Source organism: Ictidomys tridecemlineatus, chromosome 4 (assembly GCF_052094955.1).
Source record: "Ictidomys tridecemlineatus isolate mIctTri1 chromosome 4, mIctTri1.hap1, whole genome shotgun sequence".
Classification (NCBI taxonomy): Eukaryota; Metazoa; Chordata; class Mammalia; order Rodentia; family Sciuridae; genus Ictidomys; species Ictidomys tridecemlineatus.
Window position 1 is genome coordinate 42,921,197 of NC_135480.1, and position 19,585 is coordinate 42,940,781.

At 47.3% G+C, this 19,585-nt stretch overlaps 1 protein-coding gene and 1 long non-coding RNA gene across 2 annotated transcripts in view; one reads left to right on the forward strand and one right to left on the reverse strand.

The window, feature by feature from the left end:
• The window catches only part of Nav2 (neuron navigator 2), a 689,076-nt gene that overhangs the window by 397,916 nt on the left and 271,575 nt on the right, over nt 1-19,585 (reverse strand). The gene's annotated exons all lie outside the window — the stretch shown is intronic.
• LOC144376770 (uncharacterized) lies at nt 11,362-15,189 on the forward strand. The gene is made up of 2 exons (XR_013437208.1): nt 11,362-11,582; nt 14,818-15,189. It is a non-coding gene; the product is annotated as an uncharacterized LOC144376770 (long non-coding RNA).

A 19,585-nucleotide genomic window follows, 5' to 3' on the forward strand; every position in this document is an offset into this window, starting at 1 on the left:
CTTTGTCCCTCTCTTGTCCCTCTACTGTGTTGGCAGGAAGCTGAAGCTTGGTGGGTGAGGGGGATGCTGCTCCTTATGACCTCATGGTAGAGTCTCTTACATGACCAAGTGCAGGGGTGGGCTAAATGGGCTTGCTAGGCAGGAAGAGCTATAAGAAGAACCAGATAGTCACACCTGGTTGGTGCAGAAGGGGCAGGGGGCTGGCACTGAGTTTCAGTGATTTTTTTCATAAAAATATCTCATTGATAATTTTTATATTGACTATACATTGAGATGGGTATATTTTGGATAATTTGGGTGGAATGGAACATATTGCTAAAATGACTGCTTTTCTTTTTTAAATGTGTCAACTAGACAATTTAAAATGACACGTGCAACTCCCACTGTCTCTACTGGACAGAGGTGACCTAGAGCCTTGTTATCCACCTGCGGTTCCCAGACCAGCAGCATCACCTGGGTGCTGTCAGACATGCAGAGTCCCATCGCTTCTGTAACAGAGTCTGCATTTTTAACAAGATCCCCAGGTGGTTCATTTGCACATTAAAGTGTGAATAATACTCTATTGTATACACTGCTGTATTTTCTTTACCCATTCATCTGTTGACAGGCATGTGGGTTCATTTCATACCTTAGCTATTGTGAATAGTGTCGCAATAAATGTGGGAGTGCGGGTGTCTCTTTGTATGCTGACCTCATTTTCTTTGGATGTATGTATATGATCAATACACGCTGTGTGCATGTAGATATGTAAATATCACAGCGAACCCATTAATATGTATAATTAATATGTGCTAACGAAATATATATAAAAATAAATTTATATAAGGAAGAAAATAATGGGTGAGAAGCCCCAGCGAGCTCTTTCCCTAGGATACTAGCTCTGAGAGCTGTGGGAGAACAGAGCCTGAGAGAGAACGTCTCACCTGCTCAGTGTTATGGCAGGAGCCCTAGTTTGAAAGTTGGGGGATCTGGATTCTATTCCTGACCCTGCCTTGAAATTGTGGTGTGACCTTGGTTAAGTCATTACCTCTCTCTGGGGACATTCTGCAAATGAGGTACCTGGACTCCAAGACCTTCCTGCAGAAGCTTTCCCTTGTGGCAGCTGGTGTGATTGGAACCAACTCCTTTACCGATGTCCCCAGACAAACCCCAGGGAGAGTCTTATTTTGTTTTTACTTTGACCTTTGCATTGATCCCATTCAGAAGGGTCATCTACTATCGGGAAACTTGTCATTGCTTTCTTTGGGTCGGTGACTTTATTTTAATTCATTAATATTTTTGTTATAGTATATTAAACACTTTACATATTTGGGGAGTGTTTCTAAATGATATGTATTATCTCATCTAATATAATGACCCTATGAGGTAGGATTCACATAAAATAACATTTTTATAAATGTGAGGAAATTAAAGCATAAAGAAGTTAATCAAGTTGCCTAAGAGTAGACAGCTCCCCCAGACTTTGGCCACATATTCATGACTGGTGAGGACTGGAGGGACAGCCTAAGACTGTAAAATGGCAGACATGGTATGTTTGTTGGGTTTGCATTGCTGTGACCAAAATACCTAAATAAGAGCAACTTAGAGGAGGAAAAGTTGATTTCGGCTCAGGGTTTCAGAGATTCAGTCCATGGTTGTTCAACCCCATTGCTCTGGGACCAAGGTGAGGAAGAACAGCATGGTGCAAGGGTGTGGTGGAGGAAAGCTGATCCACTCATGGTGATCCAAAGCAGCCAGGGCAGAAGGAAGAGGCTGCAGGGAAGATGCAGCCTTCCAGGGCATGCCTCTAGTGACCCACCTCCTCCAGCCACATGTCGTCTACCTACAGTTATCCCCCAGTCAGTCCATTCAAATTAGGATGGACTGATTAGGTTATGGCTCTTGCAATCCAATTATATTCCAGCATTAACATAGGTGCTTTGCGGGGAGGCATCTGATATCCAAACACAGCATGTGGAAATGAAGACAGTATTAAAATAGATATAAGTGAATCAAGTCAATGCACTAGATTCCTTTGGCAACATTTGTTAGATTCTCATGATAGTATCAAGCATCTGACAGCCATGAGGATCTCTCCGTTGAAACCAAGCACTTATGAATGAAACTCTCACGGGGAGAGGTTCTCTGCCCATGTGCTACCCTGACCTCAGTACCAGTGCATACACCTGGCCGGGCTAATGCCAATGGACAGGGCAAGCTGATTAGCTGAATTTGTCCCCTGTTGAAATCATCTCAAAAAGGTTAGTGCTAGCTTAAAGAAGCCATTTGTTTTTTTAAGACCCCTCTTTTCTTCCAGGAAGAAAAAAAAATCCTATAAAATAACTACTTGTAAAGTAATCATAGCAATGTGACTAAAGTCAGAGATTAAAAGGTGATGCAGCTGGTTAGTTGTGAATACAGCCTGGGAGGACTTGTCCTGTGTGCCCATGCCTCCTCCCAGAGAGGCATTGCTCAGTCTTGGATCTGGCCCTCATTCACCAGCGAGGCAGACCTCGTCTACATGGTTCTCTCCCAACTTTTCCTCCCATCATTGGTTCTAGGTTTCTCACCACATCTTCTGACCATGTCTTTGTACTTATCCTTTGGACGGGACCAGTTTTTGTGACTTTGGTTTGTCACCTTCCCTGACTATGGTTTGCATTGCGGGTGGGAGTGAGGTTCAGGGGTAGAGCATATACTTAGCATGCAAAAGGCCCTGGGTTCAATTCCCAGCACAAACGAACACACACACAAAATGGTAAATAAAAAATAACATTATCCCTATAACTATTGTAATTTCATAATTTGCATCTTCCCCACAGATTTTCCATCTCTGGCTGTTCTAAGGACTGGCTGAGGCTGGTTCAACCTCGGCCTCCATGACTCTGTCCCAGCATTCTCCCATGCCCATTGTCCAGAGCAAATTTGCCTTGACCAGGGCCAAGAACAGAACAATAGAAATGGCTACCTTGGGATCCTTCCTCCTCACCGAGAGCTGCATGGGGTGGTGTGTAGGGCTCTTCCTCTGTGGAATTCTTTCAGCCAGGGAATGTGCCCTAGAGGCCTCCTCCTCTAATTTTTAAAGAAAAATTCTCTTTTTTTTTTCCACGACTGGAATGACCATATGGTTTTTCATTCCAACTGGCCTCTTTGAGCTGTGGAAGGGGGTGCTATTAATAATTATGCCTGGACAAGAGGCAGCAGGTAGGGACTGTCCCAGGCTAACTGGGGCAGACGGTGCCCTACCTCCTTGCCCAACCTTCTTAGTGATGCAGCCTGATTAGACCTCCATCCCTGCGTTGCAGAATGCTGCTCATTATTCCTTCTTCAGCAGCATTTAGACTTGTCCAAACAGGTACCCCGAGAGCAGAGGCAAGCTGATGTGAGGTCCTGGTGACTGGCACAGAGCAAAGGGACTTAAAGCCTCTGACAGCAAACTTCACTTGGAAATGATAAAGGGCATATCAATTTTGTCATTTTACTTAATAATTCTCCTTGTTTTTCTTTTCTACTATGTGTGTGTGTGTGTGTGTGTATAAATTTTTTTTTTAAATTTAAAATTGATGTCCAGGAGACGCCTGCTTGCAGGTTTATCCTGTGCTTTTGCATCCCTCTCGTATTACTGTATAGTCTGTGAAGCATGATATGACACTAGGCTTTCACCCAGTGCCAGCGGGGGCTAGAAACTCTCCATCTCTAAGGTGATTGTGGGCAAGAAGGTTGCACAGAGCAAGCCCTGGCTCAGGGTCTGGGCTTGCCTACACACTTGACTTTCCCTCGCCAGAGTCTTCTGATCTTTTATGTATAAGAAATACAAGGCCAATAACTCTACCTCCAAGAGTGTTAGGGGGCTTCTGATCATACAATGCAAGCCATTGAATAGGATTCTCTGTTCCTTCTGGGGATGACCTTGAGCTTAACAATGGGCCAGCCAGGGGAGACTCTTCCCAGATGGGAGGTGTGGTGTGGGTCCCATCCATCTTTTCATGTCTTCCATAATTTCTGAAGAAACCAGAAAGCAGGTCCTGTGGCAGGCAGATGTGGCACGCTAGAGCCTACACAACTTCCCCTGGAGAGAGGATGGGGAGGCAGGGCCAGGAGGCGTTAGATGAACCTCCTAGACTCAGCTAAGCATGACCTGTTTTATCAGTGAGGTCTCAGCTAAGCAGAGAAGGTGAGGTGCTCATCCCTGTGATTCCAGTCCTCCCGTGCTTGCCTGGTCTGGCAAAGTCCCACACTACCTCCCCCCCAACACGTATATACATGCACACATGCATGTGCACACACACAATGACAGTCCTGTCCAAGGACACCAAGTTATTCTTCCTTTTTCCTCTGGAATCTGCAGCCGTTTGCAGCGTCTAAAGGCTCAGCACATCCCGTAGTGCCTTCCTCCCTCCTCCACCTCCCTGCTCCAGACTTACAATTTCCCTGGAGATGAAAAGATAATTTGAAAATTAACTTCTTATTCCAGTATTTCTTCATAGCTCCAGGGACTATTCTCAGATCAAAACACATGGGACCTGGGAGTTAATGACGAGGAGGGGGAAGGATGGGGACTCTGGGTTTTAGGTAGTGTCCTATGTCGCCATCAGAATGGTGGTTACCTGGGTGTGTTCACTTTAAGATGATTCATGAATCATGGATACTGTTTCCTGAATGTGTGTAACACTTCATTGTAAATTTAAATTTTAAAAATAAGCTCAAGAACTGACTGTAGCATTGAAGGAAGGGTGAATATGGAGATCTGCTATCTAGGTACCTTGTACCTCTAGCTCTTTTCTGGTTCTCAAGGGTTAATGCAGCCTGGAGCTGATGTTGGCTCAAGGGATGTCATCGTCTTGGGGATGCTGGGTGGAGGACCTGCATTGACTCTCTGCTCCCAGTGCGGAGGCTATATTGAAAGCATGTTTACCATAGATCTCATGCTACCCCTTCTGAGGCTCTGGGAAGACTGAGTCAGGGGGTCCTTGGAAGGGAGGCAAAGTAGAGAAGAGCTCAGTAGGTAGAGACAGACAGAGAAACCCTGGCTCTGCCACTATAGCCATGTGACCTTGGGAAAGTTACATAAAGTTTCTAATCTTCAGTTTCCCCATCCGTAAAATGGGGCTAATAATAGTGCCTGTCCCATAAGGTTGCTGTGGGAATTACCTATACTACATACAAAGGCTTTGGCTTAGGGCCTGGCAAAAAATTTAGGTACTGATTAAAGATTAAATGTTATAATCAAGTTACTTTATGTGAGAAAATTAAGACACAGAGAAAGGAGTATCTTATGGAAGGTCACGATGTGACGAGGATGAGAACTAGAATCTAGGGTCTTATAGCACCTTAGAACTAGGGTATCCTCCCTATGGCTTGCTGCTCTTTTCCCAGGTAGGGGCCCTGGACAGGACCAGGCTGCCATACTCAACTCACCCAGGTAGGTTGGGTGGCACTGCTCAGTGCACAACTTATAAAGAAGGGGCTATATTAATGCAGTTTAGTTGATAGGGCCAATCTCTGGATTGAGGAGAGCTGGAGGTCCTCACTGTGAGATCAAGCACTGGGTAAGCTGAGACTGTCTTGAGTAAACACAGAGTGTCTGCTTTGTGGGCAGGTGCCTCCTTGGAGCTCACAGTCTGGGGGTGGGTAGATGGAGAGATATTGAGGTATGACTGCAAGATATAGATTAATCAAAGGGGAAACAAGGGAACTTATCAGAGAGGTCCTGGCTCATCTGGGGTGTCAAGGAAGTGACATGTTCACAGAGGTAGTGATGCTGATGCTAAGGCTGGAAGGTTGATTAGGATTAGCTCAGAGAAGAGTAGGGGCAGAAAAGTCTGGGTGAAGGCACTAGGGAAGTCCAAGGGACTGGAGGATAGAAAGGGGCAGGTGTTGCTGTAGCATAGGTACAGAGTATATGTAGTGAGCCAAGCCCTCCTGAGCCATGCTAAGAATGCTGGGCTTCATGAGAACACGAGAATCCTCTGTAGGGGTGAAGGTTGGAAAGTGAAGCAAGGAGATTTACCTTCTAGAATACCCTTGAGCCCTGAGAGCCAGCTCAGGTCCAAAGGTGACCACTTGGCGCAGGGCACAGGAGGGCTCTGGAAGCTGGAGGCCTTGGAGACGGATGCATCTTCATTTGACATAATGGGCAACTGAGGTCAGGAGAGGAGGTGTGACTTACCCAATGTCACTCAATAATTTAGAGGCAGAGCTGAATCTGGTTTCCAAGACTCAGGCCATAATCCCTGTGGTGTGTGCAGTTGTCCCCTGCCTAACATGGCTCTCTCATGATATTGTGTCAGAGTCTTCCTGTTTCAAATGGACTGATATGCTCTCCTTGAGCAGGAAATGTTTTAAGGTACCAAATACATCTTTGCAGAATGACGTGGACCCTGGATCTGCTCCCCAATCCTCTCTTCTTCCTTCCTCCTTGTCCTTATTATTATCTTGGGAATGCAGAATCTGCCTTCCCATCTGGCCAGATCTACAGACTTCCAGACCTACTCAAATGGAGATCAAGAAGAGTTATGGGCAAAGGACCTGATTCCAGCAGGGACTGCTTGAAGCTTTCCTCCCCAAACCTACTGCTGGGTCTGCAAATCTCCAAAGCTTCTTGCTCAATTAGACCCTTTTGACAGATGATATCATGAGAGGAAAACTCCAAGGAGGCTGGAAGTTCAGGTGATTTAAATGCAGGTGACAGAGCCTCTGAACTGAGGGGCAGTATAAGCCACACGAACAATCAGCTGAGAGATTAGTTGGGCTGCTGGGATAAAGGTGTGGCGGGGTGGCCGAAGGCAGGCCTAGGGTGGGCATCATGGCAGACCTCTCCTCTGAGGGCCAGGACTACATAAGCATTTGGGCCTTTCCTTAATGCTGCCCCAAACCCACATTAATCATTGCTAGAGTCTTTGGATTCTAGTCCCAGCCTTGCCTGAACCTGTGCTCCTAGAGTGGAGGCCTTGGGGTGGGAGGTGAACAGTCACTAAACATCTAAGATGGGCTAGGCACCATGCTGGGGGCCTGTGGGAACAATGACTGGTACAGTGCCAGACTTTGGCAATGTATCAGCCAGGAGCTCTTTACACTGGGAACCACTCTCAGCATGGGGTAGCGGCTCTTCCCCTGAAGGGAATAGGTATTCCTAGGGTCAATCGTCCCGGAAGGGGCCAGAGATGTGATGAGCCTCAGGACAGGGTGAGGGGGAAACATTCTTCTCCATACAGAGTCCATGGGAGGTCTGGGGCCAGTGTGAGAGACCCTGACAGTCTGGGGTGGTGAGCTGCCCTTGGCTTTGTGGAAGCCACCTGGGAGCCTCATCCCCGCTGTTACCCATGGTGGAAGCAGCAGCTTGAGAGGCAGCAGATGAGGTGACAACCAGCATTTAGATAGTGCTAGGTACTCCAGACCCAGGGGTGTGTCTGAGGGGCTGCCTGTCTTCTGAGAGGTGAAAACGACCAAGAGGGCCCTTGAACTAAGGCAAGTACTTCACCTTCACCCCTGGGTCTGAGACAGTCAGCAGTGGTGACAACTGTGCTAGCAGAGAGGTGACCCCTGACATGTGAATTAATACCCTAGGAAACCACTCAGAAAAGATGGGGGACATTGTGACAAAGGAAATTACCACTAAGTAAACCTAGGTCGTGAAGGTCATCGTGAAAAGGATGTACACCGTTCACTCTTCACACCTACGGGTCTGCATTCATAAATTCAACCAAGAGAGGATAAGAAGTATTTAAGAAAGAAGTTGGGTCTATATATAGTGAACCCCTGTGGACTTTTTTTCTCGTCATTGTTCCCTAGCAAAATATTTCAACAACAATTTAAACGGCACCTGCATTTCATTAGGTATCCTAAGCAATCTAGAGATGAATTACAGCACACAGAAAGGTATGCATAGGTTATATGCAAATACTACATCATTTTATTTAAGGGACTTCAGCATCTGCAGACTCTGGTGTTCCGAAACCAATTCCTCATGGATACTGAGGGAGGAGTGTAATTTTATTTTAAAAATTACAGGGACCAACCTCACTCTTGACCTCACTTTTCTGATACAATATCCTTTAAGGGAAATAGAGATAATTATTATCCCCACGTCACAGATGAAAAAAAAATATTCAGGGAAGATTTGCCAGTGATTCCCACCTTCTGTTTGGTATAAATGAGTAAGTTAAAAAAAAAAAAACAAACGGGGGGAATATGCATGGGTTGCCAATTTCTATTTAATTGTCCTAAGCAAGGACATTAAGCAAAATCAAAAATAGCTACATTAAGCAAAATTAAAAATAGCTACATCTACATTCATCATCACTTTTTGATAAAAGAAAGAATATTGTAATGTTCCCCCTCCCCAAAAATGTTGCAGACAATCTAATCAAAATAAAGCTCACTCTTTTAAAGTTTGATAAAGTTATACTGTCTAGGGACCAGCTTGAGATGCTTATTTTCTTTTTTTTTTCACCTCCCTGGTGACTTCTGAAACATAGATTTGCACTTGGGCTAATTTGGGGAGTAGAGGTTAGGACTTGCTCATGACCATGAGAAAGGGGCAGGGCCAGCTCACCCCAGATCTGAGTCCAAGTCCCACCCTTCAGCATGGCCTGGTCATTTGTACTCCACTGAAGTCAGGCTCAGAGCCACCTCCAGAGTGCTCTAAGGAAGCAGCCAGGCCTCATCTGACTCTTTTCTCTCTCAGATGATTTGGCTGAGATCTACCAGTAACATAAGGCTTGGCTGAGCTCAGTACCATATGTCTTTCTCTGTACCCAATTATGGCCCATAAAAATTCATTCCTTGTTAGGACTCATGAAGCTAAAAAGGAAGGGTGACCCAACTTGACCTTTTCTCCTTTAGGAAGCACATGGCAGAAGCTACCATACCACGCTGACGCAATGAGTGTTTCTGCTCCCACCACCCTGCTCGAGGAAACGCAGAACTCATCTCTTCCTGGCCTTCCCCACTCAACAGCTCACACGGCTGGTGGTTTCCCAGACTCCAGAGGACTCTCCTTTCCTCAGAGAATCACACAAGGGTAGTGCTAAGGATCATTTAACCTGTTCCATTTACATGATGCAAAGCAAGCACCAAGATCCGGGTCTTCTCGCTTCTAGCCAGAGTCAGGGCAGCACAGTCAATCCGTGCATTAACTTAGGTTTGAAGCTAGTCCCCCTGCACCCAGCTATGAGGCCTTGAGTGAATCTTCATTTCCCTGGATTTCATTGTCCTCATGTGAAGAGTGGGCACTTTGGGTTCTTGCCAGGATTAACTAGGCCATGCCCAGGAAGCCCTTCACACTGTGCTTGGCACATGATCCACATGGGCTCAGTACCTACTTCCTTTCATTAACCAATGGGCAGTTTGTTAATTTCTCTTAGGCTCCGTGTTCTCCTCTGTTCAGCAAGAATAATGGTTGGAGGATATGAGACAATGAGTGTATGTGTAAAGTTCAACTCAGTACTCAGAGTATGGCAGGCACATGGGAGCAATTATTATTAGCATGATCAGCTTCTTTCTGTGTCCCTTTCTTCCTCATCAGACAAGTCTCAGTCTGAATAAGTGAATGGTGGCCTGGGCAGAGGGTAGGTGGGTGAACATGGTACATGTGGGTAGGGGGCCATCAGGGGCAAGAGCCCATGGCTCTGCCTGAGCCCTGATGGTGGTCAGCAGCCCCGGAGCCTGCAGGTGACATCCATCCCACGACTTGTCACTCGCTGAGCTGCTTGATCGGGGTCATATGGCTGGCACAGCTTAGCTTATCGATGTGGACACCTCTCTATTTCTGCCCAGGTACATTCCTTTCAGGTGCAGGTGACTGTTATCCACCTGACTCATCTATCCCCACAGGAAGCCTATTCAGATGTGACCGCTGCTGACCTTGGCAGGTTCCTCAGTGACTTCCCCTGGTCAGCGGGGCTGAAGAGAAGCATTGGACACTGTTGGCACGTGGTATGCCAAGGGACTTCCTGGACCTCACGCGTCAGCTTGATGGAGTCTCAGTCCTCTTGGAGCTGAGACCCCTGGCCTGTAGGACCGAGGGGCTCATCCTAAGGGGCGGTGTGTTGTTAGGTCCTGTCAGACTGGTTGCTGGTTAGGAGGACTGAGGCAGACAAGTGTATGCCAAATAACCAAGTCAGGATGCTTCCCAAAGACAAGGCCAAACAGATCCCAACCCAGCCAGCTGTTTCACAGAACCACCCCAGATCTGGAGAGAGACCTGGGTTCAGACGCTGACTCTACCATTGACTTAGGGTGTTTCCCCACTGTTTAAAACCTCAGTTTCCCTTTGAGGAGAATTAGGATAATCAAACACACCTTTTAAAACTGCTATGAAAATTAAACTGGAAATTGTTGATAGTTCAGGGCCTGAATCATTGGCCTTATTGGATAATGACCCTCTTAGGGCAAAGCACATGGAAGAGAGCCAGGCCAGGGGACATCTCTGAGAGAAATTTTGCTGCCATGCATTGACAATGTCCCCGGAAGCCAGGTTGTTTGTATTCAAACCTTGGTTCTGTCTCTCATTTGTGAATTTGTTAACCATTCTATGCCTCAGTGTCTTTCTTTCTAAGGATTTATGATGATTTATTATTTAATACAAAGTGCTTACAACGGTGCCTGGCACCTACTAAGTGCTCAATCAATGTTGCTGATTAATAATAGAAGTAAGCGTTGAACAACAGCCTAAAACAAATTCCTAAAGTGGAATAGGTTAGGAGGTTAGGCCCATTGTTATTCTGTCTTTCCGAAATGACAGGTGGGCAAAAGGCTCGAGGCCTGCATCTTTCTCCCACACGAACTCATCCCTGATCAGAGCAGGGATGAGTTTATTTTATGACAATTATCCGCACTGCAATGCCTGCTACGTGCCAGTTCCTTTACAGACGGTTTTCCTTCTCACAGCTTTCTGAAATAAATATTCTTATCCCCACGTTACAGATGAGAACACTGAGGCACAGAGAGATGATGTGACTTGACAAAGGTACCCAGTCTGCAGGAAGAGAGGCAAGATTTTAATGCAGGTCTGTATTTGGCTCCACAGACAAGGCCGCTTTGCTCCCCTGCATGGAGTCGGGGGGGGGGGGGGGGGGGACAGGGTGTGTCCTGGAGTTCCTCAGCATTCAGCTAGCTCCACTGCTCTGGCTGGGGTGATTGATATTTTAAAAACTGGTGGAGGGTAGGGGAAAAAATGCTAAAAATAATAAACAGTGATTCAGAGTGAGTCTTCACTTGGGCGGCTACGGGAAACTGGGGGGAAGCAACAGCCTTAGTCACTTTGGAATGACCGAGCCCCTGACTCATGGCAGCAGGTCACGCTGCTCAGGACAGAAGCCAGCACAGCGTTCAGTGCCAAAAGAGCAGGGGAAAGGTCTGGTGAGGGGGATGGGGATGAAAGGAATGAGGAGCTGGGCAACAGCCATGTTCTGGAAGTGAGGAACAGGTTTGTCCTAGTCCCTATAACCACATCCAAGCTCCCGTCCATAGTTCTTCTCTACCCACCTGAATTCTCTGTATGTGCCAACATATCACCCGCCAGCCAAAGAGGATGACCTGTGATTTCCAGGATGCCGGTTCCTTCCCTTGACGGCCTGGAATGTCCTTGTCCTCTGCTTCAGGTGAGGCACCCCTCCCCACCCAAACTCCTGCCCCTGGGCCCAGCATGGAGGGCCCTCCTCCCAGGCCTTCCCTCAGGCCTGCAGCTCTGAATTCAGCCCCCCATTCCTCAGGTGCTTGTGGAGCACAGGCTGTGTGTCAAGTTCCAAGTTCGATGTGGAAATCCCACGATGCATTAGACACAGTCTCGTCCTCGGGAAACTTACACCGAGTGTCTGTGTCATGAGGGAATCAGGCACAGGGTCTTGACAAGAGTCTCTACAAAAAAAAGGGCTGAGATGTGGGGAGCCCAGGGCACTGCAGGGGGCTCTAACCCATGCTAGGAACCGGAGGGGGGGTGGGTTCCCTGGGGCAGGTGAGGTTTGAGTTGAATCTTCCAAGACTAGGAATTCATCGAGGAATGTTGGGGATGGATTGGGGAAGAATATAGAAAAATTGTTCTCTCTTCTAAGCTGCCAGAAACAAAATCACAGAGCTGAGGGTTTTGCTCATCAGTGGTATAGCTCTTGCCTAACATGTTCTGGGTTTGGTCCTCAGCAATTAAAAAAAAAAAAAAAGTAGGCAGGTAATAATATATGCTTATTGTATATAAAGGGAGGGGAGATGAAAGAAAAAACATAGAGTTAAGATAAAAGCCTCAAAAATCCTTTAAAAACTTTGGAATAATTCTTCTAACCCTGTTTCTTTAAATATATATGTCTAGACATACATTAAAAATACCCAAAACATGTTCATCTGTTTTATAGGTTGTTTTTCACATTAACAATATATCCTAGAATCTTTCCATGTTTATGAATATTAGTCAACAGAACACAAAGGTCACGTCTGATCTCGCCTGAGAGGGGCTTTGTTTGGCTAAGGGAGGTGCTGGAACATTCTGAATTTGCACACCTAGCATGGGGGAATGCGCTGGTCAGTTCCCGTGGCCCCGCCTCCCCTTGTCTTCCATGAATGAGATCTGCTTCCCCAGCAGATCAGGCATTAGCATTTTGAGCCCCTAATCCTCAGCCTTGGAAATCCAGGATCGGATTGGATTGACATGGCATCTTACCTGTGCTTCTCTTTTATCACTGCCCCTTTCCAGCCCCGACAGGGATTGATCGCACAGCTGCTGCCCTCTCTCCTCACCTGTGGGAGTCTCAGATAGGGAGTCTGCATCTGGTGCTGCTCTCCCTCCTCCCCTCTCTTCTGTCCCTCACTGAGCCTGGCATAGCCCCATAGTGGCTCCTCCAGGTGGAGGTCACTAAACATTTGATGAAGGGATGAAGAAGGAGAGCTACAGGTCAGGGCTTGAGGTGAGATGCCTCCCCCCCTCCAGATCCTGCAGCCAGATCAAGGTCACGGGCACCAGAGTAAGCCTGCCTGGGGTCAGATCCCGGGGGAACACTTACTAGGTGCTGTAGTTTAAATCTCAAGTGTCACTCAAAGGCCCATGTGCTAAAGGCTTGGTCCTCACTGGGCGCTGCAGGGAGGTGGTGGACGTTTTAAGAGGTGGGCCCGGTAGGAGGTCATTGGGTCATCAGGAGCAAGGTCCCTGAAGGTGGTTGGTGAGACCCTGCCTCTTTGTCTTGCTGTCTGTCTCTCACATCCCAGCCTTGAGGCGGGCAGTTTCGCTCTACCACATATTCCCCACCCTGAGGAGCTGCCTCCACACAGGCTCCACGGCCACAGGGCCACGGATCACCGACTGAAACCTCTAAAACTGAGCCACAGGAAACCTTTTGTTTTTATAGGCTGGTTGTCCACGGTGTTTGTTGCAGTGATGGAAGGCCGACCAGCTGGTCTTTCCATGCTTCAGTTACTGGTGCCCATTGTGCTTGTCTCACTGGGGGACCCTGAGGGTTCACCCCTCCAGTCAAAGACCTTAGAGCAGAACCCAGCACACAGCACAAACGCGAGCTGTGGTTTTCCTTCTTCTCACCCCTGTTGGCTCCTGTGTGAGCTGTGACTCTCAGCTTGTCTCTGAAGACGACTTTCTTTTTTCTCACCTTCCTCTCCTTCCTATTCCTGGGACACAGGCTGTCACTGTGGAGAGGTTTCTCTGGCCAGTCCCCAACTGACCAACAGGGATGGATTCTCATTTCTTCAAAGAAGGATACTGAGAGTATGACCCGCAGTTTCCAAGTCTTTGAAAATACTTGGATTAGATGATGGGGGGGGCATATTTTTCTATAAAGGGCCAGATAGTAAATACTTTAAGTTTTGGGGTCACAGAGTCTCTGTGGCAACCACTGAGTCCTGCCCTTATAGCATGAAGGTGATCATAGACAATATGTAAGTAAATGGTCATGGCTATGTTCCAATAAAGCTTTATTTACAAAACGTGGCCAGCCAGATTTGGCCCGTAGGTCATAGTACCCTACTCACAGGCCTGGGTAGATCAATTACAAACCCATGCAGTCAGAATCTGTGGCCTCCTCTCTTGCTCTGAGACCCAGAGAAGCTCCTTCTTTACCACAAACCCCAGTTTTATTATTTATCAATACAGGAGATTAGGACAGATAATTTCTAAGAGCTCTTAGGTCTCTAAAAATGTCATAATTCTGTAACTGCTAAAACTGTGGGACACTGGGCCAGGCATGAACCTCTCTGGACCTCAGTTTTCTTCTCTGTAAAATTAAGGGGTACAGGGATTAGTGAGCCCTGGCCACAGCCTAGTAAGAGCTGGGGGGCTGGAAGGCCCCTGCTTTTGCTCTAAGGTGAGCACACCAACTGTAGGCAAATGCTGGCCTTTCCTACTGCACCGCCCCTACCCTTGCTGCCTGGAAGCTCTGCAAGCTGTCACCCCGGGTCGGGCCAGTATTCAGCCAGGCTCCTGATGTAGTCAGGTGGCTCTTGGCTGCATTGCTAGCTTGGAAATCACTCTGCAGTCAGACTGCAACAACCAAATCTATCACTCCAGGCACTCAGATGAGATTGCACCAGGCTTCAGAGGCCCGCGTGGGCACACCCACGTGGAGGTCCCCACACCACAAGGCCAGCTTGTGGGCCTCTTTGTGGCTGGCATCCTTAACTGAGCCCCTCAGAATCTTTCCTGTGCTCTTGGTGTGGCTAACACACACACACACACACACACAGACACACACACGCACAGACACACACACACACACACACACACACACCCCTGTGTTGGGCACTCTCATGGCTTTTACATCCTAGGAAATGTCTTTAAGATCTAAGGAGAGTCAGGAAGCTCTTCTGACCCAACCAAATGCTGCTTTTATCCTCATAAAATAGGAGGCCAGCTTCTCTGGCGTGACCCACAACGATGCAGTCCTTAGAAGATGAATCGAGTCACCAGTGGGGAACCGCGGCATCCTTGTGGCCTGACCACTGAGGGACAGGCCTGGGGCAGCCTCGCTTCACTGGGAGCCGAGGTGCCCACAGCAATGACACCAACATCAGCCAGGCAACTCCACCCAGCAGATGCCTCCACCCCACAGAGCCTGTGACGTCCACGCCTTCCCTGGGGTACCAGGATAACAAAGGCCATGTCCCAGCACTATTGTACCACAGGGGAGGGCCGGAAACCAAGCGGCAGGAAGCTTGTTGCTATGGTTTCCTTGAGTGCACTGCCATAGAAATGCTTTCTAAATCTTTTAAAAAAGAGATTCCTGTTTTTCTTTTTTTTTGTGTGTGTGTGTGTGTGTGTGTTTGTTTCAGGGAGAGGTAAAGAGGGAAACACTTATTTCAATATTTACTATAAGCTAGGCATTGAGATAGGCTTAAATCTGTACAGCAAATAACTGGGCTTGGTAAGTATTCTCTCCATTTTGCAAATGAGGATATGGAAGCACAGAGGAACTAAGACACTTGCTCACAGACACACAGCTGGAAGATGGGTGAGCCAGTTTTGACCAAGATCTCCATACTCCACCATCTGTTCCCTTTCCCAGACAGGAGATCCTGTGACCCAGAGTATTGTTGGTATGAGGTCAGGCTCTGCAACAAGGAGTGGGATAGAGGAGCAATGGACTAGGGTAGGGGTCAAATGAAAGAAACCATCCTGCTAAGGAATGAGGCCTGGAGGCTTATGATAGTATAAGGCTCTCAAGGGGTGGGGAGAGTAGAATCTGGCATCCAAGCATCTAAGAGTGAGATGTATTATTCCCCATTAAAAGACTTTGTTTTCACATCTGTAAGATGGGTACAGTAATCAGAGCCGCCTCATGAGGTGGTTGTAAGGATTACGTGAGACTTTTTTGAGAAGGACACATGTATGTTAAGTCTTAAAAGAGAACTGGGAGTTGATCCAGGGAGAGGTGGAGAGGGGACAGAGTGGGAGGAAGGAAGAGCACCTGTCGAGACAGTAGGGATCTTTCTCCCCACGCCACCCCACCCCCAGTGCTGGGGACTGAACCCAGGGCCTCACACGTGCCAGGCAAGCACTCTACCAACTAAGCCACACCTCCAGCCCCTTTAATAAACTTTATTTGGAGGCAGGGTTTTGTTAAGTGGCCAAGGCTGGCCTCCCACTTGTAATCCTCCTGCCTCAGCCTCCCCAGTGGCTGGGATTATAGGCACGCACCACCGTGCACAGTGACTTCAGGGCATTTCTGAAACCTGTGATTAAAGTGTATATCCGTGGCATAGAGGTAGGGAAAACTAGAAAGGCAGGTAGGAGGAGGGATGGAGTGGAAATGAGGGCTGGGGCTGAGTAGTGTAGTGCTCTATGCCAAGGATCCCAGAGGTCTGCTGGGGCAGGAGAAGGGAGCCACCAACAGTGGCCAGGAGGCACACTCGCAGGTGCAGGCTGGTGGGGCGGCTCAGAGGAGCCACCCCAATGCCGACTCTTCCTCCCTGCGAGGCTCCTGAGGCCCTGGATGGAATTTTGGCTTGAACACTGAACTAGTGTGTCCTTAAGGAAGTCACTTCACCTCTCTGATCCTCCTTGCCTGGATCCCCTACTTTAAACCTCATCACAAGGTGATCAAACTGTTCCCCAATGAGCAGAGGCTGAGGCTGGGGCTGGGGTTGTGGCTCAGTGGTAGAGCGCTTGTCTAGCATGCATGAGGTACTGGGTTCATTTCCCAGCACCACATAAAAATAAACAAATAAATAAAGGTATTGTGACCATCTACAACTAAAAGCAATTAAAAGAAAATGTGGTATATATATATACACAATGGAATATTACTCAGCCATAAAAAAAGAATGTCCAATGAGCAGAGGCTCAGATGAGGAAACTGAGGCTCAGAAAAGTTCTACAACAGATGTGAACCCAGGCAGGTTCCCATATAACTGTGAGCTCTGTGGACAGGGGACGCAGGGAAGACGACAGTGGAGTCAGGTGGAGGCAGGGCTGGGAAGATTTGTGTTTGTGCAGAGAAGGGAAGAGTTGCTCAGGAGCTCATCCTCATGTCCCTGTTGTGCATGAAGCACCAGGAGTGGAGATGAAAACGGGGACGGGGCTCGGGTTGGGGCCTGCTTCCGGGAAAAGGTGACTTTGTTTGATGCAGGGTCAAGGTGACAGGTGAGTATGGGCCAGTAGAAAAGATGTAGAGGAATAAGCTGACACTTGAGCTGAGAGCTCCGTCCACATCTCCAGCGAAGGCGCTTGGCTGCACGGCCAGGCCTGACAGCCACGGAGCTGCTGATTCTTAATTATCTCCGTGGCCATAAAAGGTTGCTCGGCTTGGAAGGACCACCTGGCCCCAAGACACAGCAAATTGGACTGTCACAAAAACACAGTTGGGGAGGGGAGAGGCGAGGGAGGGGGGCAGATCTCCATCTTCCCAGGTCTGCTGTGACCACAGTCTTGCCACCCAGGCCTCAGGGAATCCCAAGACCCTGCCCGTAAGCCCTGGAGGCTCTCGTTCACCGAGATGCTGAGATTGAACCCACCATGGAAACAAGGAGGAGGAAGAAGTAGACCCAGGGCTCCTGCGTATGTGTTGTTTAAACAACGTCGGAAGACAAGGCGCAAACATTTCCACCTTCCGTCTACATCCATTTACAGGATTCCTAAGAAATTGATGATTGTGTCAATCAATGTCTCCTCTTCCCCCCAGTTAAGACTCCACTGTGAGAAGATTACCATAGAAGGTAGTGCACAGGAAATCTGTTCTCACAGGGTACTGAGAACAAACTCCTATGGCTGGAATTTTGGCTTGAACACTGAACTAGTGTGTCCTTAAGGAAATCACTTCACCTCTCTGATCCTCATTAGTTTCCTCATCTGCTAAATGGGCATGATCACAGGATCTAATTCTTAGGATTGGTAGAAGAGTTAAAACACTGGGTGTAAGGTACCTAGCTCATTGCCTGCCTCAAGTAGGTGTTCAATAAACACAGACATATATGAGTTTATTTATATATGTGTGTGTGTATATATATATGTATATATATATAGTAATATATGCATATATGCAACATATTGCATATATATGCAATATAATATACATTGCATATAATATAATATACACTGCATATAATATATGCAATATAATATACATTGCATATAATATATGCAAAATAATAGACATTGCATATAATATATGCGATATAATAGACATTGCATATAATATATGCGATATAATATATATTGCATATAATATATGCGATATAATATATATGCAATATGCTGGGGATTAAACTCAGGGCCTTGGGCATGCAAGGCAAGCATTCTACCATCTGAGCTACATCCCCAGCCTAATATATGAGTATATTAATAAAGTACAAAGCAGTTTCTGGTTCTGCAAATGGAGAATTACTATTTACTGTTGTCACAGGTCAGTTGTTCAGAAATTCCTTCTGCAGTAATGGTGCTCAGCCTTTGCTATGAGTCCTCTTCTCTTTCTTTCCCTTGCCTCTGCTGCTCAGGGGTTCAGTGCCAAATTTAGTGTTTTACCCAATTCTTGGGCTATGGAAGGAAGTTTCTGGCTTTTCTTTCTTTTTATCAGCCATATTCTATGCATGCAATTTGTTTCAAACTGCTTCAAATTCTTTTTGAAGGAAGGCCCAAAGCAAACAAACATATAAACACTCACAAATGTATATTCCATGCCATGGTAACTCTTTCCTGTCCCTCTCCCTGTCTCTGAGACCTAAGTCCTCTGGCTTGCAGGGGGCCATGGGCCGCCAGCTGGGAGCTGCAGCCCCTGGCTCCAGTCTCCACTGTCTCTGGAGCTGATTGGTGTGGGAAGTGACAGTTTTCAATTCCTCTTAAGCTCCTTTTTCACGCTTTTCTGCCACTGAGTCTGTGACAACTCCCTTAGGGCCAGCTGTCTGCACCCATGCCCTGGGCCAAGTGGATGAGAAGGAATCACCATTTGCAAGATATTTGCCAAGGGCCTTTGGACTCCTGGAGATACCCGCAGGAGGCAGGTCCTGCTATCATATCCACTTTATGGGTGGAAAGCACACTGTTGGAGAATTAGAATAACTTGTTCCACCCGGATCAGTTGGTGGCAGAGCCAACACAGAGCCCATACTGAAGACAGGATCCCTTTGACCATCCTGGATGCCTGGGGTAGACCTATCTCACTGCTAAGGTTTTGTGTCAGTCGGCTGTTTGTTACTATAACAAACACTTGAGACAATCAACTTCTAGAGAAGAAAATGTTATTTGGTTCATATTTTTAGAGGTTTTCAGTCCATGATATCTTGGTCCAGTTGCAAGTCAGTTGACAGTTGGGCCTGTGGACTCCTGGAGACACCCCCCAGGAGGCAGGTCCTGCTATCATACCCACTTTATGGGTGGAAAATACACTGTTGGAGAATTAGAATAACTTGTTCCACCCGGGAGAATGGCAAGAAACAAATTTGCTCACCTCAGGGCCAGGGAGCAAAAGAGAAGGAGGAGAGGGTTGGGGTCCCACACTCCCTTCAAAGCCATGTCCAATCCAGTGACCTCAAGACCTCCCACCAGGCCCCATCTCTTCAAGGTTTCACTAAATCTCAATAGCATCCCACTGGGGACTGAGCCTTTAGCACACGGATCTTTGGGGGTACACTTAAAACCTAAACTATAGCAGGGCTGTACCTAGATCTAGGCTCTGTGATT